This window comes from Actinia tenebrosa, unplaced genomic scaffold (genome assembly GCF_029948245.1).
Source record: "Actinia tenebrosa isolate PJP-AT-01 unplaced genomic scaffold, QUT_ActTen_1.0 PGA_scaffold16__25_contigs__length_10494907, whole genome shotgun sequence".
Lineage (NCBI taxonomy): Eukaryota > Metazoa > Cnidaria > Anthozoa > Actiniaria > Actiniidae > Actinia > Actinia tenebrosa.
Genome location: NW_028292576.1, coordinates 6,873,417 through 6,889,534, shown reverse-complemented (window position 1 = coordinate 6,889,534; position 16,118 = coordinate 6,873,417). Strand labels below are relative to the sequence as shown.

Genomic DNA, 16,118 nt, shown 5'->3' with positions numbered 1-16,118 from the left:
TCTGAAAAAAACGTCTGTCTGATGAGTGCGTAAGCACGAAACTCGGAGTTACAGTGAACATGTCTCGTCTTTAATCCAATCTTTACTATATATCTGTTGCTCTGCATCCCTACGCATCGAGCACTGTTTCACCAGTATAGACCACATTACATACTTTGTTATATATATATATATATATACAGCCATTTGCAAAAATTATGGCCGTTTCAAATATAAATACAACTATATCGAAAGTATATCAGACAGGGCGGGATATCATTCTTGATATTTTTTTCCAGAAAGCCCTAATGATAGACAACTTGAAAAATATATAGTGGAAGATATCCCATAATACTTGATATGCTTTCGATATACTCGTATATGTATTGGAAGCGGCCATAGTTTTTGCAAATGGCTGTATATATATATATATATATATATATAATATGTTATTATTATTGGTAAAAAGATACTTGTTGTTCCTGTCAAACAGTTTATTCTAGGCGAATGAATAGGAAAGGAAACAGGTTTGTTAGCCACTGACTTCTCTTAATGAAACAAGGACGATTTTTGGCTTTTTCATTTAGAATCAAGTTAAATCAATCAATTCTGAAACCCCATATAAAAACAAGCAAAAACAGCAACAAAAGAGAAGGGAAAAAAAGCAGAGTAGGCAGTGTTGATGCGGATCAAATGTGTGACGTTATCGGGAAAGGGGCTTAAATGAAATAGTACGAAAGCAACTGCACGCACTTTAGTCACTAGTTATTATTAATTTTGACAAGAGATAAAGACAAAAAATACAAAACATAAAGGTTGTTTGTTTAGTTCATATAATTCAAGAAAGGTACAAGTGATCGACGTTCACGTGCCACGCTTCTCAACTAATTCAGTTTGTTTATTCAATCATAATGTCCTCTAACTTATTCCATTAATTTTGAGAAAGTACGAAAATGAGTTTGTTTTTTCTACGAATAACGTGGAACTAATTGAAATTTGGGAGGATTTTGAGCAAGTATATTCAACAAAAACAAAGAAAAGAGAAAAATAAAAAAACCCTGCGTTTGATGGGGTCTAAAGGTTTTTTTTCTAACTTAGAATTCGTACGCTTAAGTCCTTACTCTCTAAAACATTCCAGTACAAAAGAATAAGTCAATAATATATAGCTGGAGTATAGTTTACAGTCATCAAACTAATGTTGTTTACGATTAAAATGTTCATTCTGGGTGATCCAAGAAAGTTTTTGAGTATTTATAAAGCAGGCGCTTTGATTCTGAATCCGAAATTAGACCGCCGTATGCTACATAGAAGAGTCGATTAATCGCGAGGAAGTATTTGCGTTCCAAAGCTGATACTTTCAGGAAAAGAATTACAATAAACAAGCTTTCAGATCATATAGTTTTAGTGAAAATAAAATATATACCAGGTGATGATTTAGGGCATTCAACTTAGGCTAAAATTTGCTTCGCGTCGTAGCTGCTTGAAATGCCATCGAAAAAAAATCCCAAAAAGCGAGAACAAAATATTTTCCCAAAAATATTATTTATCCCTTTTGGAGTCTGATAGTTAGTTAAAATGTTGAAAAAGTATCAGATCGTTAGGAGTATTTTTGAACGAGTGAGGCCTTCTTAAATATGGGTAATATTTTGGGCTGTTCACACCGGTCCAGAGCGAACCGGAAGTCGAGTTTTAGATTTTCGTAAAATTCGCCAAAATAAAAAAGCGCTTGAAGTTTTAAACTGGATTTTTTAAAAGAGCTTACCAAAGGTTGTCTTCTGACAAAATATGAGAAATTTGAAAATTCCTTCGCTGTCCCGCCATTCTCGACCGTTACGGACAGCCACTCTTAAGCAAATATCCAACAGTCTTTGAAGAAGGAATTGGAAAAGTGAAGGACATCAAGGCGACATTAAAGTTCAAAGAGGAACCGCAACCAGTATTTCTGAAAGCCAGACAACTACCATATGCCTTGAGACCAAAGGTGGAGCGAGAATTAGACGAGCTAGAGAAAAATGGGAATAATATGCAAAGTGGGAACAAGCGAATGGGCCACACCCATAGTTCCCGTATTCAAGAAAAACGGAAGAGTAAGAATCTGCGGAGACTTTAAGCTCACAGTTAATCCCGAGCTTGCAGTGGACCAGTACCCGTTACCCAGGATAGAAGATGTGTTCGCATCGTTAGCAGATGGAGAAAAGTTCACAAAGATCGATTTGAGGCAAGCCTACCTACACATGGAGATGGAAGAAAACTCAAAGAAGTATTTAACTGTGAATACGCCCAAGGGTCTATACCAGTTCAACCGGATATTGTTTGGAATAGCGTCTGCACCAGCAATATGGCAGAGGACTATGGAACAGATTCTGCAAGGAATACCATCAGTCCAATGCATCCTAGATGACATGATAATAACTGGTAAGGACAATACCGAACATTTTAACAATCTGGAAAGTGTGTTGAGTCGTCTGCAATAGTACCAACTCATCAAGGTCAACCTAGACAAATGCCAGTTCTTCCAAGATAAGATCGAATACAATAAAAACCCGCATAAAAGAACACCCATTTTTGGTGTTGAGGCTGATTTTGTTCTTATTTAACGGGTATTTACTGAAAAATCAGCCTGAAGGTGTTCTTAAGGTGTTCTTAAAATAAATGTTTCTAAAATACATACAGTATTGCTATATAGACTACCAATACATGTAGATGGTATCAATGTGTAAGTTCAAAAATGTTATTAAAAAAAATCTTGACTGCTATAATAACTGTATCAAAACACTGTAATCTAAACCGTCTCCCCCCCCCCCCCCCCCCCCCCCCATCAGTGTATACATGAGTACTGATGAGGAGGCATTTAATAGTGATTTTTGTTTTTTAAGAACACTTTTTAATATTTCAGGCTGATTGTGTTCTTATTTACATGGTACTTGAAACGCCCAAATTCAGGCTGGGTGTTCCTAACCCACTTGCTCTTTTATGCGGGTTTTTACTGTACTGTGGACACAAGATAGACAAGCACGGCATACACAAGACAGAGGAAAAGATTAAAGCAGTGCGTGATACTCCAGCACCCAAGAATGTAACTCAGCTTCGCGCATTCATTGGCCTCGTAAATTATTACCACAGATTCTTACCAGACCTAGCCTCGGTAATGAGACCACTCCACCAGATACTGGAACAAGGTAAAGCATGGCAGTGGACGAAAGCATGTGACAAAGCCTTTGACAAGGTAAAAGAGATGGTCACGTCAGATTTAGTATTGTGTCATCATGATTCCAAGAAGCCTATGCGCTTAGCATGCGACGCGTCACCGTATCATGGCGGTTTAATCTTCCATGTTATTTCCGATCGTCCCATATCATCGATGGACAAGAAAGACCAATAACATTCGCTTCTCGCACCTTAACGAAAGCAGAGAAAAACTACTCTCAAATTGACAAAGAAGCATTAGCAATCATCTTTGGAATCAAACGATTCCACACCTACCCTTACGGAAGACAGTTTACGTTGGTTACGGATCATCAACCACTAGTAACCATCTTCAGCCCAACCAAAGGCATACCAGTGACCACAGCTACAAGGGTACAGCGATACGCTATGTTCCTATCAGGCTATACTTACGACATAGAGTATAGGAATACTAAGCGACACACTAACGCTGACGCCCTTTCAAGACTACCGTTCGAAGTAACCCCAGAGAATCAAAAGGAAGAATCTGTTGACATTTTCCACTTAAGTCAGTTTGAACAGTTACCAGTGACAAGCGCAACAATCAGACGAAAGACAACAATGAACAAGATCTTAAGTAGAGTCTATGAACAGACCATGTCTGGATGGTCAACTAAGCCAGACGACAAGGTGCTACTGGCGTATTACAATCGTCGAGATGAAATCACAACGTATCAGGGATGTCTCATGTGGGGAATACGAGTAATCATTCCAGACACCCTAAGGAAACAAGTACTGGAGGTCATCCATTCGACTCACCTAGGCGTAGTAAAAATAAAAGCCCTCGCTAGAAGTCACATCTGGTGGCCAGGAATCGACTCCGAAATTGAACAGATAACCAAAACCTGCTCTGGTTGTAACAAAGTACGAAACAACCCAACAAATGTACCCATCCACCCGTAGGAATGGCCAAGTTCACCTTGGGAACAGATCCATATAGATTTTGCTGGACCATTTATGAACAAACAGTTTTTGATTATTGTCGACGCACACTCCAAATGGCCAGAGGTGTTTCCAATGAACAAGATCACAGCAACAAGCACTATTGAGGTACTACGCTCAGTATTCGCAAGAAACGGCGATGCACAGCAGCTCGTTTCTGACAACGGACCGCAATTCACGTCAGAGGAATTTCAAGCATTCATGAAGAGCAATGAATTAACCATTTTAGATCAGCACCGTTCCATGCTGCAACGAATGGACAAGCAGAAAGATTCGTGCAAACCTTCAAACAGAGTATGAAGGCAATGAAATCAGAATCAGCCTCTTTAAACAAGAAGATAGCAAATTTCCTACAGATGTACCGCAACACACCTCATGCTACCACTAACGAAACACCTGCCAAAATGTTCCTTGGTCGAAACATACGTTCCCGTCTGGATTTGATGAAGCCAGATGTAAAAAGCACAGTGCAGCAGAAACAAATGAAGAAAGCACTCGAGAAGAAGACACCTATACGCTTGTTTGATAATGGACAGCCAGTGATAGTTCGAGACTACAGAGGACAAGACAAGTGGGTTAATGGAACCATCAACACACAACTAGGACCATTGATGTATGAAGTCAAAACAGACGCTGGAAGTTATTGGAGAAGGCACACAGACCAAATCCAAGAAAGGAAGCATGATGAAAATTACAGCGACCCCCAACCAAGACCAGAAGATGTCTGCCCAGCAGTAGTAAAACAGCCATCAGTCAGCACAGCCCAGACAAGCAAGACAGTTACCCCCGCTAAGAGCAACATGGCGCAAGAAGGACAAGGCAAAGGGCATCGACACCCAACAAGGCACAGAAGCTCACCAAAACATTATATGTATGAACAACATTAGGGCAGTCATAAGAGAAATGAACATTCAGAGACATTATTATTGAGTTATTTTTTCTATCATAGTGATTCATAAATAAAGAAGGGAGGAAATGTTAGATCTGCATTGATTGACACCTGTAATTGTATATGACGATTGCATAATAAAACACAAATACACCACAGATGGCGCTTAGGAAGGGAAGAGGGGTTAACCGTTTTTGTTTGCGTACATGAGACTGACTTACTTTGCTTCTCTTCAGATGCTACGTCATCATATTGTGTGTTTTCACTTTCTTCTGTGGAAAGTAGAAGAATTAGAGAGAAGTAAAGTCGAAACAACGAATGAACGAACGATGAATAAATTAAAGAAAAATTCAAACCATACTCTTCATTTCATACCATGATCATGAAGTCTCCCATTTCCATCAACAGCATCATCATTTCCCGGCACTGGCTCCACTCCTTCTGTACCTGACAACTCGACGATTTCCTCAGCCATTTTTGTTCTAAAATACATAAATACATAAATACACAAATACGCAAATACGCAAATACGCAAATACGCAAATACGCAAATACGCAAATACGCAAATACACAAAGACACACACAAACACACATACATACATACACACACACACACACACACACACACACACACACACACACACACACATACATACATACATACATACATACATACATACATACATACATACAAAATCGCTTCGTGCAAGGCGTTCGAAGAGTATGCCTATTCGAAGATGGATTAGAGGATTTGAAAGTTTAAGAACTCAACAGTCATTTTGTTTTTGTCGGCAAAGTAAGGCCCACAATGACAATGCACTAATCAATAGCCCACCTCCGAGATATGCTTCGCTTGTCGCTCACAAAGGTTTCAGTATGAGGCTCCGTGCTAAATTAAATTTATTCTTACCGCCTGTCACGAATGACTGAGCATTTAGCACATAGCCTCATACTGAAACCTTTGTGCGTGTCAAGCGAAGCATATCTCGGAATTGCGCTATTGAAACCGCCGCCCCCCGATCACCGCGGCTAGTGGGGCACTGAACGGGGACGTGACGCGTTTTCGATGTGCTTTTAAGAGCATGATTGCACTTAATTTAACTAATGGTTTTCTCAGTGGGGAATCGAGCGGGGATTTTAACGCTCGTTTGAATATGTAAGGGCCTGGAAACAAGAGGTCGGGCATCTTGAAAAATACCCAGAAGGCGTTGTGATTCCAACACAGGCAGCCCGTAGCCTAGTACAGAGCAGTATGTCCTACACAAGCACATGCTCAAACAAACTTATAGCAGTTTCTACCTATACACTTTTACAGCAACTCCAATGATACGAACCTTTCTTAAAATTGTAGCCTTAATAGGTTCTTATGTGGAGGGGGCTTAAAGTGAGAATTTTAGCCTAACAGGTTCTTAAAACCCAGGTTCTTATAGAGCTTTCTCTACTCCAACTTCGACACTAACATATAGAGTAAAGCTTGATATGATAAAACTCGCCAACTTTGCTATTGCTGAACCTGCAATATCTTATTAGGTAAGACCGCAGATACGTCATTAACACAGGGAGCCCCTTTTCTGTTGTATTCTGCTTTACTAAATATTAAGAGGATAGGCCCAAAGTACAGATTTCATCGTATTGACCTTGATGCCAGATAATGACGCGCCATCTCCATATAAGGAAACTACCCTGTCCCTTCATCTATATGAGAAATCTACTCTGTACGTCCCCTTCATCTATATAAGGAAACTTACCCTGTCCCCTTCATCCAATTAAGGAAAGCATTGTTTATTTGTTTTCAAAATTATTCGAGGGGTTCTCGAAACATACTGAATCGAATTGGAAGCATTGTTTGCTTGTTCTACGGGATTTTTCTTATATTGATTAATTGCAAATGTACTAATCTCACTATCTGAAGAACATGAACGAATTGAATCTCCCGATGAGCAATTTCTATGGATAAAATGCAGCCGTTGAGCGTCTAGGTTTAAGTACGTTCCATCGCACTATTGAGACTCCGTTCGCCTTATTGTATGCCTGTTCGCTCTAATGACGATGCTTCTTCGCTTCAATGAATATTCCTTTGCGATTAATGAACAGCAAAAGATGTACTATTCTCACTGCATACATAATTAGCTCGAAGTGTAAATTCCTCAAATATTCAAAATTCCATCGTGATCGGGTCGTGCATTGGCTGGCATGATGCCTGGGGGAACTCTCCTTAAATAGCGTCGTTCGGTTCGTCGTTCTTGGTCAGTTCGTCAGAGTCCAGCAGAGGTCAAGCCGGATTTCGACCCGCCCCCCTCCCCTGGTGGCGATTGCTTCCTTCTCCTACTCTTCGCATACCTATTGTCTCGGCATCCGCAGCACCTTCCCATAACTTATCACTGAAGAGGTGATAGGTATGCAGTGAGGATATATAACTAAACACGTATCGCCGTTTAAAAAATATTTTAATTTGAAATGGTTAGAGTTACTATGAAACCTCTTATTTTGGATACTTCTTACAGCCGTGAAGAGTTCGTTAGGGTCCAATGTTTTACTTGTACTAAGTAAAATGCAAAGCAGTATTTTTTTTCCGATTTATTTAAAAGTTGAGCTGAGCCGTCTATATTTTTAAAACGGTAAACAAATGATGTTAGCGCCGTTAAATAATAGCTCTCCGTTGTTTAAGTCATGCACTAAAACATTCTTTTAAAGTGCTCAGCAGTAAACATGTTTAATTCTTTCTAAGAAGAAACGTTTTATTGACAGCAATTTAAGTATAATATAAGATAGAAAGCAATACTTGTATTGGGATCGAAACGTCTTAGGTGACGACAACGACTAGAATAGCTGATTGTTGTTTTCTAAGGAATTCGCAAAACGAACTTTGGGCCCGTAAAACTGAAACGAGGCCGAATGATGACGAAACAACTGACATAAAGCTCAAAGCAATTCAAAGTGATCACGTCAAACATAATCCATAGATCCCGAGAACAGCCTCTTGTTTCATTTTCTTTTTGCATACCTCTAATCCTAATTCAAATCCAAACCCGAATCCTAACCCGAATCCGAACTCGAGTCCTAACCCGAATTCTAACTCGAATTCTAACTCGAATCCTAACCCGAATCCTAACTCGAATCCTAAATCGAATCCCAACTCGAATCCTAACTCGAATCCTAACCCGAATCCTAACTCGAATTTTAACCCGAATCCTAACTCGAATCCTAACTCGAATCCTAACCCGAATCTTAACTCGAATCCAAACTCAAGTCAAGTCCTCGGGGCATTTTGGTTGCTTAGAGCGTGTGGCTCGTTTTTGTTTCAAATTATAATTTATGAGTAACAGCCTTTTTAAAAAACTAATGTCGAAAAAGAGAAAGAAAATACAATTTATATATATTGCTCTGAATATTCAATTAACAAATAATAATATCAAAACAAATGTCAGAACTGAACCCCAAGAAAATACATTAAGGATATATGATTTATTGTCTGCCTCGAACAGTATAGCCTCCTCAGCAGCCGTTCTTAGTGTCGGTCCGGTAAACGCTTCCCTCCCCACTAACGTCTGCTCAATCGAGCACTACATTCCATTCCCATTCTCTGGCCAATCACAGTTAACCTACTATAATCTGGGAGCTGGATCCTGATTGGCTAAAATTTCGCGTGAGTTTGGTAAACAAAATGGCGTTGTTCGACGAAGCAGTGCAAAACAAACATAATTTAATGTATTTAAATAATTATCAACGCGAAGCCTTGCTCCAATTCGTGCTAAAAAGAAGGGACATTTTTGTAATTCTTCCGCCTGGAAGTGGAAAATCGATGGTATATCTTGCTCTGCCATTGCTTTTCAATAGCATGTAGCATGTACGCTGATACTTCTGGTCTTATAGTCGTGGTTGTTTCATCACTGATCAGTCTGATGAAGGATCAAGTGAGTAGCCTTCATCGGCTTGGAATATCTGCAGTACTACAACATTCACTAAAGCAAAGCGATTTCACGACAGGTGATTGTGGGACTTTTGACTCGTTGGAACTGAAGGCATCGATCGATCTTACGCTGATTTTCAGGATCGTATCGCAGTCTCTTAGTTCGTGTTCTTGGGAATGCCTCTATCAAGATTTGCTTGACGCTTTTTAACTCATTTTGAAGCTTTTGAAGCTTCAGTAATCGCTTGTAACAAGTTTTACTACGTAAATAAATAAACTCGAAGCGTTAAAATATGTCGATACGTCTATTTGGATTGATTTGAGCAAACCTTCAATATCTGTTCGGGCCCATAAGAAGATAACTTCAAGCTTATAATCTTCGAGTCAGTTATATTTTATTGTTTTCACTGCTTGCTTTACCAGTAACTGACTGGCTTGGATAAAAACTAACTCTTCCTTTTATACGTTGGAGTAAATAAGAATTAGTTAAATCTTTGGAGACGCCGGACAACCCGCCCCCGCTTTGTCCTTAATACTCCTGATTAATCTCATTTTTACGGACTTGTACAATATCAACGGACGACTTCCCCCAAAAAAGTTAATTATTTCCTTAATCGGCGGATTACTTGAGCATAAAAAAGCAACATTTTTCAACATTTACTATTTTTCGCGGAGTTTCCATACAAACACCAGTATATTGTAGCGACTGACGTACCCCTCCCCTAGTGGGGGACAAAATGTAACTTAGAGCACGAGGCTAGTGTGTGTGTGCGAGTGAGTCGACTGGTTTTGTGTATGTTGAGTATGATAAGAGAATAAAAGAGAAAGACACAACGTTACACTGGTGGCAGCATGGACGAGAACTACGAGGACATGTCTCTTACGAGAATACAAACTTCTATACCGAAAAGTCGGAATCCGTTTACGAATTTTCGCGATGCATTTCGTGAATTTCAGTGGCCTCAGTCACATGGCGACGAAGGAAATCAAAACACACCACAACGATCAAGAAATCCATTCCTAAGCGACGACAATCCACTTCAACCGTCAGATACAAATAACCCGTTTCACAATGAAGTTCAGTACGGTAATTCAAAGGTGTTTACTACTTTTTCTAACACGAAAAGCGATAAGTTTCGTAAGCCAGTAAAACTACCAGACGACTATGATGGCAGCTCGTCAATTCTAGACTATCTAACACATTTCAACCGATGCTCAATTGTTAATGAATGGAATGAAGAGGAATCAGCAATATTTCTGTCCGCATCTTTGCGAGGAGAAGCACAAAAACTGCTTCATGGAATGTCTGAAGGCGATTGCAGAAATTTTCACGAGTTAGTGGCGCGTTTGGAGACATGTTTTGGAGTTGAAACTCAACAAGAATTACATCAAGTACGTCTGAACAACCGCCGACAACAAGAAGGGGAAAGTCTCAGGAGTTTAGCCGTCGACATAAGAGATATGTTTAGCCTGGCTTATCAAGACCTTCCCCCAGCAGCTCAAGAACGATTTTGTGTTCAACATTTTATTGACGCCATTGGTGATCGAGACGATCGCATGAAATTACGACGTGATAAGCCCAGAAGTCTAGACATTGCGCTAGTTTTGGCGTGTGAATTGGAAGCCTTCAGACAGATGGAAAGTTACAGTCGATCCCAAAAACGTTGTCCAAGTGAAAAGAGGTTTATAGGACAATAAATGTCACGTGTGCCATTAAATATTCAGTTTTACGCGCGCGGATTTTTTTAATTAGCATACTGATGCAAAAGTAAATTACAGTATTGAAAACTGAATCTGAAAGATGCCGCGGGCTTTCTCGGATGATTTAAGGTGGAGAATGGTATACCAACATTTGTTTTATGCAAAAACATACCAGGAGATAATCTGCTTGTAAGTCCTGAAACGGTCAAACGGACGTGTGCGACATTCTACACTAGTGGAGACATTAATCCTTGGCCCGTCGGTCGACCTGTTCAAACAGGAACACTTTTTCCGCATGAAGAGTATATCGTCATGGAGTGTCTTCTAGAACATCCTGAAATGCAATTGAATGAAATAGCGTCGAAAATATTCAATACAAAGGGCTCTGCTTTTAGTGCCCAAACATTATGCAGAACGATCCACAGGCTTGGATTCACGCGCAAGAAGGTATGGTACGTGCAGATTGGTTTGCTCATTACTCATTACTCAGTCTTGCAGAACGTTCTCTAAGTCTGGTAAGGCTTTCACTAGCTCACAACGTAGCTCCGAAACGGTCTCTAACACTGGAAAATTGGGTAAACTTCTTACAACGTAGCTAGACTTCTTCTTGGAGTCCAAAACTCGAACTTCTAAAGTCGAAAGAACTTGTTTTGAATTACCCGCCGTCGACATTTTCTGCCACGCATGTGATGCAGCACGTTCAGATTCCTATTTCCACACGCGCGTAAAACTGAATATTTAATGAGACGTGACATTTATTGTCCCATAAACCTCTTTTCACTTGGACAACGTTTTTGGGGTCGACTGTATCTAAGAAAACCAACTACTAAGCTCAGTCCATCTACTAACTATGTTCGAATGGAAAAAGTGAAGGAAACACGATCAAATGAAACAGCCAATGCACCACAGAAAGCCCGCCAACACTACACAAGACAACTCGATGAAATAAAATCACAACAGGAAGCACAACAGAAGCAGCTATATGAACTGTCGGAGCTATTACAGAAATTAGTAACTAGTGAAAGCAAGGAGAGCCCTACAAAGGCCTATCCACCTGGAAATCCAACAAGAGGAAGACAGGAGACACGAGAAGTCGAATGCTGGTTCTGCAAAGCTAAAGGTCACCTTCGACGTGATTGTTCGTCATGGAAACAACACCAGGAAACGAGAAGAAGGCGCTCCCGAATGCCCTGGGGAACGTCTGAGTCACGACGAAGGGCAACGAGATAATAGTGACAATACATCAAATAAGTTACGAGTTTAATCAAGGAATATGTATGGTTTGCATGTTAAAGGTTTTATCAACAACATGTGTGTAAACTGGCTAGTAGACACTGGCGCAGTGAAGTCAATTGACATTGCTGAACAATTATCAAGGGACTCAAATGTAAGGTATGACAATCAAAACACTGATTTTTTTCTAGCTGATGGAAAGAAGATCGACATTTGTGGTTCATGTGTAGTAACTGTTTCAATTGGGAAGCAAGTTATTAATGTCAATGTTCTTATCGCTGATATAACAGACCAAGCTATACTGGGTATGGATGTCCTCTCTGAAGCAAATGCAATTGTTGATGTTGTTAAGGGGTTACTAATTATCAATGGCGAGCAAGTTGATTGTGTTGACCATGAAAATCAACCGCTAAGTTGTAGATGTATACTGCGACGCTCAATTGTAATTCCGCCTAGCTCTGAAATTATTGTTCGTGGACACTTGAAGAAGCGTGGAAAATTTGATGATGTTAACAGTAGAGCAATGCAATCAGACTTGCGTGTCATAGAGCCAAGCAATAACTCTAACCTACTAAATAAGGGACTTTGTGTTGCTCGTACACTGGTAGACGCTAGTAAGTCAGACACTGTTCCTTTGAGAATTCTTAATCTGACAGATGAGCCACAGACTATCCAATCAAACACTACAGTTGACATAGTAAAGCCAGTTCAAAGAGTTGACGATTTTGAAATTGGTGATGGTAAACATGAGACGGAAATGGACGGTGAAGGTGAATTGCCCAAGCCATTGAATGATCTACTGTCTCGAAGTAGCACATTTCTCAATGACGCTGAACAAAAGCAGGTTAAACAGTTACTCTTGAACTATCAACACGTGTTTGCTCTCTCGGACAGTGACCTCGGAAGGAGCGATCTCATCCAACATCACATTAATACTGGTTCTGCAGCACCCATTCGACAACCACCTCGCCGCACAGCACCTTGGAAACAGGCAAAAATTGAACAACAAGTGGATCATCTGTTGGAGAAAGGGATGATAGAAGAATCAACAAGCCCTTGGTCATCAAGTATTGTACTAGTCACCAAGAAGGATGGGACTCAGAGATTATGCATTGATTACAAACAGCTTAACAATGTAACAGTTAAAGACGCTTTTCCACTCCCAAGAGTTGATGATTCTCTTGATTGTTTGTCTGGAGCTCAATGGTTTTCTACGATTGACATGGCGTCAGGTTATTGGCAGGTTGCCATGAACACTGAAACAAAGGAGAAAACAGCATTTTCTACAACAAGTGGACACTTCCACTGGAATGTCATGCCAATGGGCCTAACCAATGCACCAGGAACATTTGAACGACTTATGACACTAGTCCTTAAGGGACTAAAGTTTAAGATTTGTTTATGTTATTTAGATGATGTGATCATTTTTGCAAGTTCTTTTCAGGAACATTTGACACGACTGGAAGACGTTCTTGAGAGAGTGGAATCAGCAGGCCTGAAACTAAAAACCAAAATGTGATCTGTTCAAGAAGGAGACCGAATACTTAGGTCACGTGATAAGCGAAGATGGAGTTAAAACTGATCCCCTCAAGGCGGAAAAGATTACTAACTGGCCGGTACCTGAATCACAGAGGTAAAAAGTTTTCTTGGATTAGCATCATACTACAGGCGTTTCGTTCCTGGTTTTGCTTCGGTTGCCAAACCATTGAATTAACTTACTGAACACAAGTTGAAGCAATTCCAATGGACCAGTGACTGTCAGCATGCTTTTGACCAGTTAAAACAGTTGTTGACTAACTCACCAGTATTAGCTTATCCCAAGATGGACGCACCCTTCATTCTTGATACCGATGCCAGTAATCACGGCATCGGGTGTGTTTTGTCACAGATACAGGACGGTGTTGGAAGGCCTGTAGCATTCTCTAGCCGCACTCTCTCTAAGTCAGAACGTAACTACTGCACTACGCGAAAGGAACTTTTGAATTTATGAAGCGATACAAGCACTACTTACAGATCAGCAAGTTTACGGTTCGAACTGACCATGCACCATTGAGATCTATCTTGAAAACTAAGGAACCTGAAGGTCAACTGGCTCGTTGGGAGCCAGAAACAACTCACATTTCTCTGAATTCGAGAGTTTCTAATAAAACGCTCATTGAATAACCCAAGCTGAATTTTATATGTGATTTAGCTTAACATTCGAAGGTATTATGGCTGGAATTTCAGATAAATCCGAACACCCAGTGCACATGAAAATGCGCTTTGCAAACTAAGGCTAAAATTTAAATATCTGAGAACCTTAAAAATATAGTGAAGAAAAAAAGTCAAATTATTCAAAATATACATCATTAGGTTTATTTAGGTGGTATTCCACATCTTTGTACCAAATATGAACAAAATCGATTGTTTTCAACGCGGCGGCCGGATGTTTGATTTTTACAAACATTGACGCTTAAGAAATCTTAAAATAAAATCGCACTCGATCGCCAGCGATCCTCTGCGATCGTCTGCGATCATATGTGAACCAGGCTTTACTTTAGAATACGATCGTTTAAGGTCTCTTTCCAGATTTTTCGATATCCAACAATCACATTGCTCGGCTTTTCACACTCGTTTGTAATTCTTTTGCAGTTTTTCTGCCTTTACTTTTGCAGCTTTTCTGACTAGTTAACTTCACACGATCAAGTCGAACCTAATAAAATCTTATTAAAACCGACTTATTATCCTTGATTTTTCATTGCGAACTGCTCTTCTGCCGGAAGTTTGAGATTAGACTCGCCGAGCTAAATTATTTTTCTTTGAATTAGGCAGATTTCCTGGAAAATCCTCGTATGAAATAAACTTTTTTCTTACTTTACTATACGATCGAATAAGACTAAAGTCCGAAAATCCATTTGCAAAAATCATAAACTGAATCCTCGTTTAAAGAAGGTTTTAGAACATACACATTTTCGCATACTCGGAGAAAACAAACAATAATTTTCTCACTCGCATCCAAAATAAGTTTTTTTTTTTTCTTTTTTTTTTGATAAATCTGCATATAGCAGGTGCAGGTTTAAGCTTTTCCTCGAATGAGGCAGATTTCTTGGAAAGTCCTCGTCTGATCGAATAAGATTAAAGTCCAAAAATCCATTTCTGATAATCATGAAATGGATACTCGTTCGAGAAGGTTTTACAAACATACATACTTTATTTTTCTTTGTCCCCAATGGGCCTCTAAGCGCGGTTAAGTGTTGGAACTACGAATTTTCTGAGATTGTGATTAAAATCAGTCCTGTGACAACATTTTCAGGTCAACAGAATAAGACTAATGTATACAAATATATATCAAAGTGCATTATTAAGAGGAATCTTTTTTCAATAATGAGAGATAATGACAAAAAGCGCCAAAACTTTCGTATGAGTTTTGATCCCAATTTTCGTTTTGAGTGTCTTTTTTAAACAGTTAGAAACTGATGTACTATGATAAAATGAGCCTGTTTGTAGCGGTATTTTCAATTGTACAAAGATGTTTTGTTGCATTTGTGTTAGAATGTAGCTTTGTCAGGCTTTTTATAGAAAATATATGGGAAATAAGCAAATAAAGGCCTAAACCTCATTTTGGAATAAAATGTTGATTTGGGTTTACTGTTGGCTTTAATCGAGTCAAATATTTCTCATATCAATTTGCCAATTTGCATTGAATCACTTTTTAAGTTTCTTTTTACCGAGATTAATTGAGCAACTTACTTTAACTAACCCAGTTTGTTGAAGTAGCTGACAGCCGTTATTTACTCCCTCGATCGCCTCGTGCGAATGGAAATTTTTGCAATAGCTAGACAATATTATCACATCTGCACATCGCGCAAGTCTTGCCGGTTAGCTTGATCATTGGTTCACGTATTTGTTTCTGCGGACGTCATCTATGTCTTTCTAGCTTTCTGAAGGACACGATTAAAAAACGTCTGCGCATGCTCTAAGTCCGTATGCAAACTAGTCAAAACATCTTCATGCTATTGTAAAAAACATGTAAATTTGACTTTAAATAGCCTGACAAATGGACTTTACAAAATGGCAAAAATTAAAGTCAGTGCTTGGAACTTATAGCTAATTCTTTCATATTGTTTTTCATAGATATAGCATCTTGGTCTCACAAAGTATATTCGCGAGATGTTTTTGTATACTAGGAGAAAACGAACATTTATTTTCTCACTACTCTTGTAAATTCTTAGAAAACGTACCGAAAGGCACGCATGCGC

At 39.4% G+C, this 16,118-nt stretch overlaps 1 long non-coding RNA gene across 2 annotated transcripts in view; it reads right to left on the bottom strand.

Annotated features, from left to right (window-relative positions):
- LOC148910678 (uncharacterized) overlaps positions 1-15,672 on the bottom strand; it is a 39,296-nt gene extending 23,624 nt beyond the window's left edge. For both annotated transcript variants that reach the window (XR_016120001.1, XR_016120000.1), the window contains exons 1-3: positions 15,610-15,672; positions 5,411-5,517; positions 5,257-5,307 (exon numbers count right to left, since the gene is read on the bottom strand). This is a non-coding gene — a long non-coding RNA (uncharacterized LOC148910678). The remainder of the gene's footprint in view (positions 1-5,256; positions 5,308-5,410; positions 5,518-15,609) is intronic.
- Positions 15,673-16,118: the final 446 nt, after the last annotated feature.